The following is a 5,563-nucleotide window of genomic DNA, read 5'->3' as shown; positions in this document are numbered from 1 at the left end:
CTAAAAAAAGAAACAGAAATAGAAAGAACAAAGAACCACTTTAACTAAAAGCAACATTTTCAAATGTTTTTTAAAACAATGTACCGAGCTTGACTGCCTAATAAAAAGTGGAAGTGAGTTTCATAATTTAGAAGCATAAAAACAAAAAGCAGCCTCTCCACTCTTTCTGCATTTCACATGTGGTATTTGCAGTAGGCCAGTATGTGCAGATCTCAGGTCACGTATACGAACATATGAAGACAGACATTCAGTAAGGTACAGACGTGCTAGGTCGCTTAAAGCTTTAAAAACAAGTAAAAGAACTTTCAAATTTATCCTAGATAATACAGGTGACCAGTGAAGTTTTTTCAAAACAGGAATGATATTCTCTTTCTTGTATTTGTTAGGATCTGTGCTACTGCATTTCGAACAAGTAGTAAGGGATTTATTGCTTTCTTGGGAAGCCCACAAAACAGAGCATTATAATCATATCCACATCAATGTGAGCAATGGAGAAGTCAAATTAACGTGTCTAAATATCATCTAGTTCTATCCCAGGGAAGAGGGCTGTTGCCTACACAGACGACAAGACACAAAACGCTCAACTGTGCAAAACACGCATAAGGACATCAGTCAGGAGGAACAAGGTAAAGTGTTTTTTCTTCTCCACCATGGTCATGTAGTTTCACTCCAAGCACTGTCATATGAAATAACTGTGGAAACGACCTCCCCAACATTTTGGGTTGTTGCATTTTGCTTCAATGAATTTTAACCTTTTCTTTTAGACATTAAGAGGAAGGACACATTCACCCTTGGTAGAGATTCAGTTGTTCTATGAGATGTCAAGGTGAGAATTAACCACTTCAGGGATAAATCAATCCACATAACTGAAAAAGGGGCAATGAACAGGATATGGGGATTTTGCTAGTTATAAAGTACAATAATCATCATTACATGATCTAAGACTACTGAAGTATAAGCTGTGTCCCTGACTGATTAATTAGCAAATTCATCTTTGTAGAGTGCAGCTACTATCTATTCAGTGGCATTTCCTTAAAACAATTGTATTCCCACATTCTGAATATGGAGTGAGATCATGTAGAGAATGTTGGACTTGTAATAACTAATTGAAGGATAATAATAATCAACGAAAGTGCTTAAAAGTATCAACAAATGCCTTCAAAGTACTTGACACGTACTTTGCTTTCAAAAGTGAAACATAATTAATGCTTACGTAAGATTTCTCTTGACTTCTAAGGAGTATACTAACTCCAAGGACAAGTAACATCACAAACCATTATTTAAGTGCTGATGTTGGAGCTGCAATACTACTACCAAGACAAAAAATGATACAGGTAACACTGCTTTCAGATTTCTAAGAATTGCTAAAATAGTATGTTTACAGAGCATTCAGAGTTGAGAATATGACAAGTTCCTACCATTTCAAACACTGCCAATCTAGAACAAAAAGAAAGTACTTGAACGCCTGCAGTAATCGAACACAAACCAGAACATATCAGTGCATGACAAGGAAATGTAGTCACAAAATGATTCTACCCTTTCAAGTCCCAAAAAGGACCGAGGAACTTACCGGAGGCGATACCTGGATTTCAAACAGAGTACAATGTAGCCACTGTAGGGGAGAAGATCACAGAGAGCTCTTCTCAGATTGCTCCGAGTCAGCCCCAGCACCCTGTCCTGACTGAAGCAGACAAAGTGGTCAAACAGGTAGGTAGAAATGAGTAAGGAACAGAGAGTATGGTTATTCTTGCATTGTTTTGTTCGTCTGTCAAAGAAAAGAGTGCTTCTGACTTTTGTCAATGTTCATCTTTATTTTAGGAGAAGAACAAACGGTGGTATCACACTTTGCTCAAGTGTATGATACCATGTGTGTACAGCAGACATCACCAAAGGAACAGGAGACACCTGAGTAGAGAACAAGAATATGAAAAGACTGATGAAAAAAAGCACCAGGAGAAATCCATTGAATATGCACAATCTCGTACAGTATTTCAATGAAAAGTTTCAGTGTTGTTTTTAGTGTCGTCGTATTGCATACATTTAAAACAATGTGTCTTGTTTAATGAACAATTTCATTTACTTTAGTAAAAAGTGTTGTTTACTGTAGTCCTAGCATGGATGCAATTGTTAGAAAAAACTTGAATGAAAAACTGAATGTTTCATACAATATGGGTTTGTGTTAACCCACACACCTAAGTGAAATGTTTGATTACGTTTACAAGACATAACACATAGTTCAGTTGAGTGTGAAAGGGAACAACAGAGAAAGTCACAAACAAAACATTTGTGAAGGACTTGATGAATGTTTTTTCTTTAGAAATTACAAAAAATAAAGAATTTTTCAACAAGATGTCTTTCTATAGCGAGTTTCATTTGAGATAGTCTTTTCTTAGAAGTGCAAGAGTGGTATTCCCTACAACTTATTCCCCAATTTGATCATTCTCAGAAATTAGGAGACAGAAACCACACCTACTGTAATATTAGACCTTGTAACAAGGCAACTAGGTTTCAATGGCTTAAAAGGTGCAGAAAGAGGCTCATGTATAATGACCTCCAGTGTCCCACAGGTTTCCCAAATCATTTCTTAGAGTATGGAAAAAGAGGAAATAAAGTGTCTACAGAAAGCGTATACCCCCTTGAACTTTGTTCAGTTTGTTGCGCCAGTGCCAGAGTTTCATGCAATTAAATGAGGACCTCTTTCTCACACCACATATGTTATACTTTCAATGGGAAAAAAAGGAAATATTACAATTGTTTACATTTTCACCCACATGTTAATATTTGGTAGAAGCCCTTTTCACAGCAATTTCAGCTGTGAGTCTGTTGGTAATGGGCTCCACCACCTCTGCACCAACAAGATTTGATAATATTTGAGAATTTCAGAAGTCTGTCTGGTTTAGCTGAAGAATCAGCTAAGGTAAGTTTCAGGAAGAGCATCTGATTTCTTTCAATAAAGCAGAACAGAGAAAAAACACACAATACAAAATCATGAGAATTTGTATCCATATGACACTTTGACTCGAATACTTTTATCAGACCTACACAGAGTATATACTGTACACACTTTTTCAGCCCAGGTTTATACATTTGGAACTGCCATTTGTAGGTGTTTTTGTGTCTTAGCTCAACACTGTGAAACCTGTAGTTACAAACATGGAGGATGAAGACATGAAGACATATATTGTACCTCTGACCGGCCTACCTTCCAAGAGGTGAAAGATGAAACTTTTCCTTTATCGTCAACTCAGTGAATGTCTTTAAACTTTCGAAAACTGTAACAAAGAATAAGTTAAAAAACTTATTTTCATTGGACCCACAGAAAAGTCAAAGTTGTCCATAGAAATGCCCGTCTAAATCAGAAATCTACAGCACAAAGGCAGTGGCCTTTCGGGACATAAAAATGAAATCAGACTTTACTCGGACGAATTGACCTTGGTCACGGACATCTTGCTATCAGTCACTACAAAGATGTTTTCTCTCGTGCCATGGCTTGCCTGACTTGCTTCTTCTGCTGGATGGCTTCTGGTCGCTGGTCAGGATCGACAGCCAGCATGTCCTGGAGCAGTGTCCTTAGCTCAGTGCTTATGGCTCTATTTACTTTCAGGGGGATGTGGAACTGCAGCCAGGGGTTCTCATACAGGGCCTCTCCAACAGGCCCTGACAGACATATGCTACTGTATCGGAAACACACTTTAGTTCAATTCTAAAATATTTCTCATAGGACTGAAGGAACCATTGCCTGTTAAGAGTTAACAATTAGGTCCTCAAGAACTGTTTTATGGTTTTCTACACTCCTGGCTGGCCAAGGTCTCTTTAAGGTCTCTTAAGTGGAGGTGTAACTCATGTATCCTACATGTGATTTAGCAACATGAAAGGGAATAGCTTCTTATCGGATTATGGTCTTGGTTAACTGCCTAAGGCTGACCTAAGTGCCTAACTTTCTGACTTTCTTTATACCTTATATGTTAAGAAGCTTCTTCTGACCAATCAGAAATGTATGCTTTATGTATGAACATTTTGCTCATCAAAGTGAGTGAGAGACAAGGTTAACAGAAATTAGCCACGGCAGTAAATGACAGCATATTTTTGGGTTCTTAAATGGTCTCTACCTGGCACACCTGCAGTGCAAACTGACACACACTGTTTAGAGAAACAGCTACTCTATTACTAATATTAATGAAACATTTCTTATTCTATGGAACAAAAACAAACAGTAAAACTAAAACACAGATCTCTTAGCTTCCTATTTCATGAACCAGATGACTGAATGACCAAGCCTAACTAGTAGCCAGAACCCCAGTTAACCCTCCGTAACACAAAGTTTAACCACACGACAGGAACTCTTTCAAACTGAGTGAAAATCATAAATGGATCCATAACTTTACATCAATTTACTATGTTGTGCCAATACCTGCATTTACATTTAGAACGAATGATGTCATAGAACCAGCATCACACCAGTTCCAGGTGTCTCCAAGGAGACAACAGAACTTCAGTTGTGTTTGCTAAAATACACACTTTGAAACATACTGTAACACTTAGTTAACATGTCTGGTTTAGTTGAAGAATCGGCTAAGGTAAGTTTCAGGGTTTAATGGTGGGATGGCACCTGTGCTTTTTTCCCCCAACCGCTAGAATATGATTCGCACCAAACCCAAAAGAAATACTGCACAGTTCAGGAACTTCATCAACCTAGCAACTGTAAAATAAGCTTACAAACAACTGAATTGAAATGCCAAAAAGTTCAGAGAAAGGCACAAACTATGTTTACTTGGGGTTTACAAAATTAAAGCTAACTAAAACTGTAATGATAAACAATCATGCTGCCAATGGACAGAGAAATATCATGTTTTTTGAATAATGTATTATTTGTTACATAGGAACCCAGTATAAGGGAATCCCTTGCGATCCTGTCTGCAGAGATAAAGGTAAGTATTGTTTTCTCTTTAGCTCTGTCACTCCAAGAAATATAATGAACATAAATATATTTGCCAATCTTTTCATAGTAATCCAAACAACTCTGCGTGTATCTGACATTTGTAATATTTATCTACCGCAGTATAACTCTTCTGGCAAGGCGATTGGTATTGTACCTTGAAAGAAAACTGATTGGAAATGACATGTACTCTATGGTTTCTATTGATGTCAAGTGGCAAATGTTGACTGGTGATGTTATGTGAATCTTAGGAAATGGTCATTTTTCAATCGAGTCTATGTTTCTCAGAATTTGAGACAGAGAGGTCAATCTCTGCAATCCGAGCTGAGGGCATTTCTTGGAATGGAAAGGTAAGAGCAACGTGTTCTTTGATATTCTCTTAAGACTCTTCGCCAGATTTGACGATGAAAAATGTAAATAATAATAACAAACATTATTTTATATAGTGCCTTGAAAGGTGGCTTCTTTACAGAATGACAAAACCAACTACAATAAATAATACACAAGATATGCATGATGACAATACACAGTTAGAGGAGACAGTAGATGGTCATTGTCAGTGTATTCTGAAGGTAGTTTTCCAATTTTTTGGAACGGGGTAAAAGAGGCCACCTCTACTAGAATCTT

Source organism: Lepisosteus oculatus, unplaced genomic scaffold (assembly GCF_040954835.1).
Source record: "Lepisosteus oculatus isolate fLepOcu1 unplaced genomic scaffold, fLepOcu1.hap2 HAP2_SCAFFOLD_42, whole genome shotgun sequence".
NCBI lineage: Eukaryota > Metazoa > Chordata > Actinopteri > Semionotiformes > Lepisosteidae > Lepisosteus > Lepisosteus oculatus.
This window is presented reverse-complemented; position numbering follows the sequence as displayed.